Raw genomic sequence first — 11940 nt, 5'->3', positions numbered from 1 at the left:
AACCTCTGCTCTTCATTACTGTCTGAATAGGAATCCCCCCAAATTGAATCTCCATTTTAAGAAATTTTTGATGACTCCTCACAGATAAATTCTCTAGCTTGATGTACAAGTTAGTGGACTATCTGACTCCAACCATCTGCTTCAGGGTCATTTCTTGCCAGTCACCTTAATGCAGACTGTGAATAACTACATTAAATTAAATTTCTCCCTGTTCCCAGAGTGGACCAGCCCCTGGAGTGATTCCATGCCTTTGCACATGTCATCGTTGCTTTCATGGGTAACAAATACCTACTCACCCTGTAAGACTTGATCCAAATGATTTCTTTGCAATGAAGGCGTGTCCAGCCCTCCTGTGTGGCTAATAGCACTCTCCCTTGTCTTCTCACAATACTTTGGCCTCGGGTGTTTATATAATTAAGGAGATATTATTAATTTCATAATTACCTAGTATTAGGTTTGTCACAAAGCTGATGCAACATAAAAGGTAGCAATTATCATTATGATTATTCCTGTTGGTAGAGATCAAGTCTCAACCACCCGCTCAGACCTACCACAGGATCTGGACACAGAGAGGGTATAATAAATATTTGTTGAGTGAATGAATGAATGAAGGAAGGAAGCTGAGGCATTTCACTGTAAAAAGTATAAAATAGGAATATTAAATTTTTTTAAAAATGCCTACATAGAGGAAGGGAGGAAATATTTATATTGAAAACTTTACCTAATATAGTTACTACAGTTAAACATTAGTTAGGTCTGAGCTTCCAGGAAGGAAACTAAGGGTAAAGGATAAACAGTCTCCTTGTCTGATAAAAGAAGATAAAAGAAAATATAGCACTTAATCAAGAGAGACAAACATTTTCCTAACAGGCATTTCCTGGAGGAGTTTTCTTTGTGAACATTACAGAAGTAGCATTGAATGATATGGCTATTTTTCTTTGCAGCATAAAAAGAGCACAGAAATGTTCTTTGTTTGGGATATTTTAAATCAATCCTCAATAAAATAAAATACAAGAGTACTGACCAATTCTAGGCAGAAGCAGTTGGCAAAAGAAGGAAGCCTCCCATGGGGCTGGGAGGACAGAAGAGAAAGGGATGCCACAAAGGAGGGACAATCACTGTCCCAGGTGAGAGCTGGGCAGTGGTCACTGTAGGTGTGGTGTCAGGGACGCGAAGGCTGACTCATCAAGGTCCTTCCCAAGCTGGTATCATGCCAACAGCTGGATAATGCATGCAGTAGGGTTCAGGGGGCAATTTCAGCAAATGGTTTTGAAACAATAATGAGAAGTATATGTCATTCAAAATAGATTTGGGACTCTTCAGTGACATTATTTGGTGTTGTAAGAACTAAAAATTAGAATGAGCCACAGGCATAGAATTCAGTTGAGGGTGTGTTTCTGGGAGGGCTCAGCTATAAGATTATCCAGCTCTGTCAAGATAGTATCTGGGAAGTGGCTAGATAATTATCAGGCCAGGAATCACTGCATGAGGGCCACCTGGCCACCCTCATTCCTGCACACTCCCTGCCCCACCTTATGCTCCAGCGATAGTCATTTTTCTCACGGCTGTGCTTCACTTGTGCATTCCCTTCTTTTTAAAATGGCCCTCCTACTCAACTCTGTACTGTTGGTGCTGGTATCACCTGCAGGTGGCCTTTCCTACCTCCTTTACCCCCCAGGTGCTGCTCCCCGGCAGCCTCCTGTCACTGCAACCACGTGCACACCCCACATGGTTTCTGTCTCTCCCATGAGCCCCTCTATGGCAAATACAAGACTACTCAACTGAGTTTCCCCAACACAGTGCCTGACACACAATAACCAACCATGAAATGTCAAAAGCAGGAAGAACAGGAGTTTGGGAATTTGTTATTAAAGGTTATTTGAGCATAGCAGTGCTGCTGAGGATAATAAGAGCATGGAAGGAGTAGTTATGGGGAAGAATATCAATAATGTTGGTATTTGACTTGGCAAAGTAGGTATCACTGAAATAGCTGGCAATGGTTGCAAGGGAAATGTGGCATTGATAAGACAGATGTGAAAATCGACTGCATAAAGTAGTAGAGAGATGATGAATTTTCCTTTAAATGGCACCCTGATGAACACTCATCCTTTGACTAAGACTTTCCATCCTTTTTCCTCATTTGGGGACCACTGCCACAGAATCAGGGTTAAATTCAATCTTCTGGATTCATTTGAGCAGGGTGCAGGGCCCTCCTTGAGGCTCTATCACTCACCAACTCAGTCCCCTCTGGTCCAAGGACATTCACTGACCGCCCTTGAGCACGTCTTGCCAATCACTCTCTCACTGGTATCACTTGAGCAATTTGCCTTGAATGGAATCCTCGAGGGGTCCTTCACTTCAATGCCCATTCGCCTCATGCGTGGCAATCTCCTTCAAGGCCCAAACTTAAAAGTACAAAAGTGTTCTCTAAACCTAAGACCCTCCTGGCTGCATGAGTATGTGTCTTGTCTACCCAACCAGGATGCAAAACCCTTAAAAGAACAGAAGTTATATGCTTTGCTCCTTTTCTATCCCTCACAGACTCCAAGCATAACAGTTCTGCACACTCAGGCAATTCATGTTTAGGACTTTAGTAGAAGGGAGACAGCTTATTATTAAACTCTTAAGGCAGCTTTCAGATCATTGTTCCTCTGACAAATATCAACAGTGTATCTTCCATAGCCAGCACTACCTACTTCTTTCCCTCCGTACTGTAAGCTTCAGGATGGTGACTGTACCTTCTCACTACGATTCTAGCTCTGATCACATAATTCTCTGCATCTTTCTTGCTGGCTACAGCATTCACAGAGATGACCGTGGCTCACAAATACTTGATCACGCCAATCTGAACAACCTTCAATTCTGTGTCACTCAAGCTGCCAATGGGCCAATCTAAATATCATCACTACACCCTACTAATTAACCTGTACATTGTGAAAATCTGAAATGCCAGTGATATTCCCCCAATCCAGCCACCTCCCTCTCGCCCGGTGAAACTGCTTGTCTCTCATCGGTCAGGTGGACGAGCCTACACCCCCACCGTGGCTCTTAGAGAGTCTTTCCCTTCTGTGTACGGTGAGAGCAATAGCACGCAGTCTCCAGTAGTGTTGAGGAGGTGAAAAGAGAGAATCTCCCAAAGGCCCGACTCATAGCAAGTCCTCACTAAAGCAAGCTTCTCCCTGTCTCCCCACTTTCCCTCTAAGAATAAAGAGCTAATGCTTCCTGAAGCAGCCATTCTAACTTCGAGGCTTTTTGACTATTCTGGAAACTCCATCCTCTTTCTGAACCAAAATTTGTCTCCCAAGCCTCCCACACAACAGTCCCTGCACTGCTGTGTGGAGCAGTAAGAAGGGTGGCCTTTCGTCCTCCAGGTCAGGCTGCCAGCAGTCCTTGCCAATTCGTACAGCCCTTAAGTCTTTCCTTGTCAGGCTAACCACCCTCCCCACCTTCACTCCTCCTGCCCCTTCATGCCCATGACATAGTGGCCATATTAGTCTCCTTCCACCTAACATATTCCAGTAACTTCTACAGGAACACCAGTCCCATTCAAACTTCCCAGGACTATAACATGAACACCAGGGTCGACAATTTTCCCTGTTCCAAAATGGCTGAAAAATAAGTCCTTCCCACCACTTTACTTGAAATCGAACTCTACAAGGGAGAGAAACGAAAGGGAGGAAAAAAAAAAAAAACAGGACTGCAAGAAATGGTAATGCTAAGTGAATGGGGTTTTTTTTTTTAAAGAGTCTTGAATCCTGAGGGCTTGTCTTGTTCTTTTAACTAGAAAGTTTGAGTCTTGATCCATTAATCCAGAGCTAATAAATGTCTGGTGGCAATTTGCCAATCTGCACTCACAAGTGCGAGCTTATTCATTATGAGGAAGTAGCGATCTCTGTGGGGAAATGCTTGCAAACAGGATTAGCAGAGCAAGGGGAGGGCAAAGCCTTTGGTGAAAAATGTGCCCATTGCTAATCAATGGCCAGCAGCTTCTTGCTGCAACGAGTTGCAAAAAGCAATCATAGCTCAGTGATCTTTTTTTTTTTTTCCTTATGTTCATCATTTGCCAGAGCAGGAAGTGGACTTTGTATACTGGCTGAGTCAGGATCTCCAAAATGTTTCCACTGACATGTCCCTGACAGCAGGGAACAGTAAGCTTGAATTCCTGGGGGTTCAAAAAGAGAATTAAAAAGCCCAAAATGTAGTCAAAGTCTCCTGTTTATTCTTTAATATTCATATAAATTTAGCATTTTGTTCCACAATATTACCACATTTGCTTTCATATAAAAAGAAGAGGTTTCCCCATATTTCCGTGTAATTCCCTGAGTTCCAGCCCATAGACCAGGCCCTTCTAGAGCTTCCAGTGCTCCACTTTGAAAGAGGGGGCCTGGCCCCACGCCAAGGGAGGAGCCACAGGCCTTGCAGCCTCAGGCCATCGCGGAGGTCTCAACGATCACATCAATGGTGGTTCTTTACCCAGATCTATAGGTTTATTTATTCCAGAAAGAATTACACCAGAGAGGGTATAGCACTGTAAGATCTCAGTATCAAAGGCAAACAGTTTGGATCTTGGGTTCACATTCATGTATTCTATGACCGAGGCTGCTTAATTTCTTCCAGCCTCAGTTTCCTCATCTGTACAGAGATGTCTACTTCATAGGCTACGATGAGAACTAAGCCAGACAATGTGTGTAAAGTGTTCAGCCCCGTCATTGCAACATAAATATTTGTCATCATACTGGTGTTATTACCAGACACCTAGAGGGTTCCACAAAATCCTGCCTTTGCGTGCTAAAGAAAACCCTAGGTGCGGAGTCTGAAGTCCTGTATCTTTATTCTTGATTCTGCCATTTGTTAATGATATAGTCTTAAATGAATGATTTTTAAGCTAAAATCTACCTTCCTCTTCTTCAAAAGCACACAGCTTTCCAATGGTTAACCATGTAAGGGGCTTGGGTACACAGGAGAAACAAGGAAAAGATATGAGTAAAGCTATAATCTGAACAAAGGAGATGACCTCTGCCAACTGTGAGTTTTTTCTCCCTTCATTGCAATATAACAGTAATAATAAATGACAATATTGAGTCCACCACATGGCAGACATTAATTAAATGCTTTACCTATAATCCCTTGTCTAATAAGCTATGTAGAGCAATTAATATTATGCTCAATTTATAACTGAAGAAATTAAATTCAGAAGGGTAACAAACTTGCACAGATTGCTAAAGCTGGGTAGCTCTAGAACCCCGAACCAAGTCCGAGTAACTCCAGAAGAACCTGAGCTCTTAGCCATTATGACCTACTATCCTACCCTTCAAACAGGACAAAGACCTGCTCATTTACTCATCCAAGTGAAAGGAACCTATTCGAGAATTCACGCTGGAGGCCCTTTAAGATTCCTGGCTGTTCCTACACTTGGCCAAGCACAGGCTGATGCTGTGATTTCAGAATTAGTGGTGTCAGAGAATGGGTGGCACTGAAGTTCCAAGCCTGCCCCTCCCTTCCGAATGGCCATTCCTTCTGAGATGTTGTGGGGTTAGAGTTACTATAGCCAGGATTTCAATTCCAGCTTGACCGGTAACTAACTGGATCCAGTGCAAATTATTTAATTTCTATGAGAGGATGCATAAAGTTTTATCATAAGTAAAATGATAATTATCTCTACCTTGCAAAGATTGCTGGGAGAGATAGCAGAGGTTATATAAAGTATCTAACACAGAGAAGGTGACTAATAATTAGAGCTATTATTATATTTCATTATAATTTTTATAATGAGATAAAAATCTTTCATAATGAAAACCAAAATAGACTTTCAGATGTCACATTATATGAAATTTAAAATCTCAAATATCCTTTTATGTCTCTCTGAAACATTAAGCAAATATGAGCAATCGTCCAGTAATTTATGTCAGTTCACAAATGGTCTCCATCTAAAAGATTTTACATCTTTCTAATCAAAAGCTGCCCTGAAGTGGTTAAATTCTGACAGGGAGCAGAAATCCATGTGGGTTAGCCGAGCAATCTCCTGGGAGCATTAAAATGATTCTTGAATAATTTTCAAGCCTAATTGTATTTGCACTTCCCACTGCTCTAAAGCCAAATCAAAATTCACTAGCAAACAAGGAGAATCCTGCCAGGATCTCATGATTTATCATGTGAAATTTCATCATGCATAGCAAGCAGCAAAGGAACGTGGGTTTAAGAGACATGTTCAAAATTCCTGATGATTTGTCTGTTCCTGCGGAGAAAGATGGACCAGGGAGAGTCAATCATTGGGTCTTATGGATTTGAGCTGATAAGCTCCTAATAGTAGCCATGCATTTGATCAGAAAGTATCACTATAAAAAGCCTGAAGACCAAAAAGGGTGGAATGAACCCCATGTAGGGTACAGGACAATGTGCCAGTTCCTGCTCCTCCAGGGGGAAGTATTCATGGTTGAGTCCTAAAAGTCAGGAAGAAGGACTAATTTGAGAAGGACTCCATCGGGTTCTAAGTCTGTGCTCTCCTCCCACACAGCCTGCCATCGTTGCATAATAGTCTCCTGGCAAAGCCAGAAGAGTGGGTGACAAGCTGGGAGGGTAGGGGTGGAGGTACCCAGGTGGCTACATTAATCTCGGCAGTAGCTACCATGCCCAGGGTCCCACCTATTTGAGGCTATGGATGTCCCCTGCTGGAGAAGTCCTCTATTGGTTAGACCTGTTAATTTGCCAATTTAGTCAAAACAAGGACTAGACTGGCATTTCTCAAAGACCCAAATCCACTAACCAATACACACTGCTCCTAGAGAAGTGGTGCATGTATAGAAGTTAAGAGCTCAAACTCCAGAGCCAGGCTGCTTCTCTGCTGGGCCACCTAAGACAAGTTACTTAACTTCTCTATGCCTTGGTGTCTCCATCTGAAAAGTGGAACAAACAATGATAGTATACATCTTATAGGGTTGTAATGACAAATGACTGACTAAATGTGAAATAGAACAATGCCTGACACATACTAAGTGCTCAATACATGCTGTTATTACTCTAAATCAGGTGGAGGGAACCTGCGGCCTTAAGACCACATGTGGCCTTCTAGGTCCTTAAGTGCGGCCTTTTGACTGAATCCAAATTTTACTGAAAAAAAATCCTTTTATTTTTATTCATACATTTTTGTTCATCTTTTATATTTTTATTTTAGTTTTTAAATGAATATATTTAAAATACCAACAAATAAGTTTCAACAAAATAATCCTCCCAGATTGACGGGCACAATTAGAACATTTGTAAGCTGTATGGGCTAAATAGGTAAGGGCTAAATTGACAACTGCTATGTGCAGGATTTAGTTCTAACTTCCCTGCCTGACCGGCCTGACCACTGCACCAGGCTGGTTGGCGAGAGTTTATGGAGGTCAAGTATGCCAGTCTGTTATTAGCTTTTGCCAGTGGTGCACTGTGTTTCTGTTTGAAGAGGAATTTTTGAATGGTTGCACAGCTTGACAGTATTTTTTAATTCTGTCTGCTTACCAGCCCATCATGTGAAAGAAGACCAAGAGAATGCTGAAGGAAGAAGAGATTTTTTAATGAGGATTGGGAATTGCAATATGATCTTGTTTCTGCTAAAAGTAAGATGATTTTCTTGCTTTGTGATACTACAATATCAACATTAAAGAAATTCAGGCTGGGCGCCGTGGCTCACGCCTGTAATCCTAGCATTCTGGGAGGCCAAGGCAGGCGGATCATTTGAGCTCAGGAGTTCAAGACCAAGCTGAGCAAGAGCGAGACCCTGTCTCTACTAAAAAAATAGAAAGAAATTATCTGGACAACTAAAAAAATATATATAGAAAAAATTAGCTGGGCATGGTGGCGCATGCCTGTAGTCCCAGCTACCTGGGAGGCTGAAGCAGGAGGATTACTTGAGCCCAGGAGTTTGAGGTTGCTGTTAGCTAGGCTGACGCCACGGCACTATAGCCCAGGAAACAGAGTGAGACTCTGTCTCAAAAAAAAAAAAAAGAAAGAAAGAAAGAAATTCAATGCTCATGAGCATTATAATACTCATAAGGACCACGAATATTTTAAATTAGAAGGAGACAGATGAAAGGTTTTATTGCAGAAATTAAAAGATGAAAAGCAAAAGCAAAGACAATTCTTTCAAGCAGCAATACCACCTGGAAATAATGCCACTGAAGCAACTTATAAAGTAGCTTATATACTTGGTGAAAAAAGGGAAGCCATTCAGGGACGTAGAAAGCGTGAGAGAATGCCTTGTCCAAGTTGTAGGATGCTTGGACCCCAGTAACATTTCAAAGTACAAACAACTGCCTCTTTTGAGGAGAACCATAACTGATCAGCAGCATGAATTAGCCTTCAACTTAAGAGAACAACTTCATGCAGTACTTCAAAAAGAACATTTATATTATTCAATCACTTTGGATGAATCAGCTGATACTACTGACTCAGCACAGGTTTTATACTTCATTCAAGTCGTAACTATGCTATGAAGTACAAGGGCACTCTTGGAAACAGAACATGGGGAATAGATACCTTCAACTTTCAAGATAAATATTGTGAAGTTGGACTGAATTTGGTAAATTTAGTGAGTGTATGTAGAGACAGTGTACCTTCCATGACAGGAAAACATAAAGGGTTTATTGCATAGATAAAAAAAGTATTAACAGATCCAGATGCTCTTAATTTTTTTCATTTTATCTTGCATCAGCAAAATCTCTGTGCTAAAGCTACTATTTTAAGTGACACTTTGCAACAAGTTATAAGTATTATTAACTATATTCCTGCAAATGCAATATGGCATCATGTCAGTTTCATAATATGGTAAAGTCTATGGTCCCCCAGCCCCAGTTCCCAACAGACCCTGGTGGGTACCGGTGCACGGCCCGTTAGGAACTGGGCCGCACAGCAGGAGATGAGCAGCTGGCCAGCAAGCAAAGCTTCATCTGTATTTGCAGCCGCTCCCCCTCACTTGCCATCCCCTTCCACCTGGTCCATGGAAAAACTGTCTTCCATGAAACTGGTCCCTGGTGCCAGAAAGGTTGGGGACCACTGGCTAAAGTTGAGCAATGGGATAGTCAGTGTGGGTTTGCCTTGTCATTCTAAACTGCGTTGACTATCACAGCAACGGTGTTAGTCAAAATTTTATCTCTGCAAGAACAGATAATTAAATTTTATAAAGAACAGAACCAGCAATGTGAATTATTCAAAGAAGATTTGTATAGGAAAGCAGCATTTCTGTGTGATATCATGTCAAATCAAAATGACTTGAATATTTCTTTGCAAGGTAAAACTAAGTCTATATATGATATGTGGCAAAAAAGCCAAGCATTTCCAAAAAAAGCTATCTTTTTTCAAAACACTTCTTCTTCGAAAGGAAATTTCAGATGAACATTTTCCCCAGGTAGCAAAGGTCATTGAACAGGATGGTATATGTGCACCATTTGAAGAATACAGAGCTGTGATAGATCTATTAATTGGAGAACATAATGAAAGGCTCACTGACTTTGAGAATTAGGACATCACACTCAAATTAGCATTTCAGCCTCACCTAGTTGATATCACCAAGGCACCTAAAGAACTACAGATGGAATTGATTGAGCTCTCAATAGATGATGTTTTAAAGTTTTTAAAGTTGTTTCATGCAAAAAAAATGAAATTGAAAATGGAAACATGCAATAGAATACCCACACCTTTGGCAATATGCCTGAAAACTGCTTTCTTGTTTGTCAGGCACTTACTGCTGTGAATCTACATTCTCTTACCCAACCCAAATCAAGACACCCTTAAGATCACAAATGACTGATACCCATCTAGAGGATCAAATGAAACTGCAGACCTCCATGCTGCAACCAAATATTCAAATGCTTTCCAACAAAAAGCAGACATAACAAAGTCATTAAAAGATTAGTTAAAATTAAGAAATAGTTTTTATCTTTTGAAATTATTAAGTACATAGTAGTTAGATTTTTACAAAATAAAGTATATCTCATTGAGATTTCTTGAATGTGGCCTTATTTGATTACCGCTAAATTAATACAACCTTCCAACATGAAAAGGTGCCCCACCCCTGCTCTAAACCACGCACGCCTTGGTCATATTGTTACACAGCTTGCTTATAGCCCACTAAGTGCTTTTAGGTTCTCATTCAAATCTCAGGACAACCCAGGGAAGCCGAACAGGAAACATTATTCCCATTTTACAGATGCAGAACATGTGGCTCAGAGAACTTCTGTGGTTCGTCCAAGGTCATGAACCTAATAATTATCGTAGGGGAGACCTGAATCCAGGAATTTGGATTTCAAGTTTAGAGACCTTCCGTTTACATATAACACAGCTGACTTAGAATTATGGCTAAACTATTTAATCAAGTTAAAACAAATACTTTCATTGGAACTCTGCATCCATTTATGTATCCAGCTGGGGCTCATTCATCCAACGTGTGGGCTCACAGGTTTCACCGGGTTCTTAGCGCTGAGCAGATGGGGGCACCTTGTCAGGGGGCAGGCCATGCCCAGGAGCCAGTTCCTGTGCGTTGTCCATTTGTTCTCTTGAGTTTGAGGCACTCCATTAGTCACATGGGATAGGACCAAAGCCAGCAGGCAAAACACAGCTTCAGGGAAACTAGAGATAACCACTTGAAAACAAATGACTGTTCTGTCCAGAATGACCACACATGGGGACTCACGCAAGAGGTTCCTGAATGTCCACGTGTCATAACAAGCAGCTCTGTAATAAGGTCTCTCCGGTGAATAAAATTCTGTCTGCACCACCCATTAAATTTCACATACCCAAAAGGCAGACTAATCACAAATTTTAAGTTTGCTAATGGTAGGATCATCTCAGAGCTGAAGAACCACTCGTGCACTCCCAGCCACTTGGGGAATGTTACCTGAGCAGGTTTGCATTGCTCAGATTTGCAAATAGAACAGGTGAAAAGAGAACCGGTGAACAGCTGGTGGGTGATCAGTCACAAAAACTCCTGATTCCGACAGGAGTAAGTCACATAAAAGGGAAGGATAGAAAAGGAGACGCTGAAAAAGCATTTGGCCCTTGAATTCTCTGACGAGGAGCAGATGGACGTGATCAATTTCTTAAATAATTCAGAGGGGAGAGAAGGCTGCTTTCACCTGAATTATCCAGATAATTTTTAAAGATATAGTTTGGGTAAGGATTTCCTTTTAACCCAAATGAACGGCTTATATTTCCCCAGTTCATCAAATAATTTACTTCCCCGTGAGCAGGACCAGCTCACAGAACTCCAGGAGCCACAGATGAAACTGCTCCTGGTGATGTCTTTTCTCTTACGTCTGCACGTCAGGGAAGAATTGGTTTCAAGCCGAGTCCTTTTTTCTCCTTTGTGTCCCGGTAAGCTTTTCCTCTGGAAATAAACTGGGCTGGCTGTTCCTTTGATCCCATTGTGCTATTCTATCTCTCTCGTTCATCAAGCTTTGGCACCTGACCTGTTCCAAGGGTATAGAAAATGGTACAATTTGAGCATTTCAGAGTGCTGGTTTTCTATTTTAAAAAGGGATATTTGACAGCCACCTTTAGAGCCACTTGCTTATCGGGGTTGCGTTTTAACAAATTTTGTGAAAGCATACCATTTATTCGCCAAAATTGAAAAAAAAAATGAACAATGGTGAGTTCATATCCCATTGAATATGGCTTGAAACATCCAAATCTGCAGCAAAGACGGACTGAAAGAAAGTATCATCATATCAGTGTTGCATCAGAAAATGGCCCAGGCCTAAGCTTCTACAGCCTGCGACGAAGATGACCACAGCAGCTGGGGTGAGGGCTCAGTGTCATTTTCCAGCACCAGGGAACGTAGCTGCTTCCTCTACCCATCCGTTGTGTGGCTAGATTAGAAGTGACACAAACATATCCCTGGCCAGAAATCGCCTGACTCCATCATCAGGGAGCTTTTACTGATTACAAGAAATGGCTGTTAACTGGTGG

This window comes from Lemur catta, chromosome 1 (assembly GCF_020740605.2).
Source record: "Lemur catta isolate mLemCat1 chromosome 1, mLemCat1.pri, whole genome shotgun sequence".
In the NCBI taxonomy this organism is placed as follows: Eukaryota; Metazoa; Chordata; class Mammalia; order Primates; family Lemuridae; genus Lemur; species Lemur catta.
Note: the sequence above shows the minus strand (reverse complement) of the source record.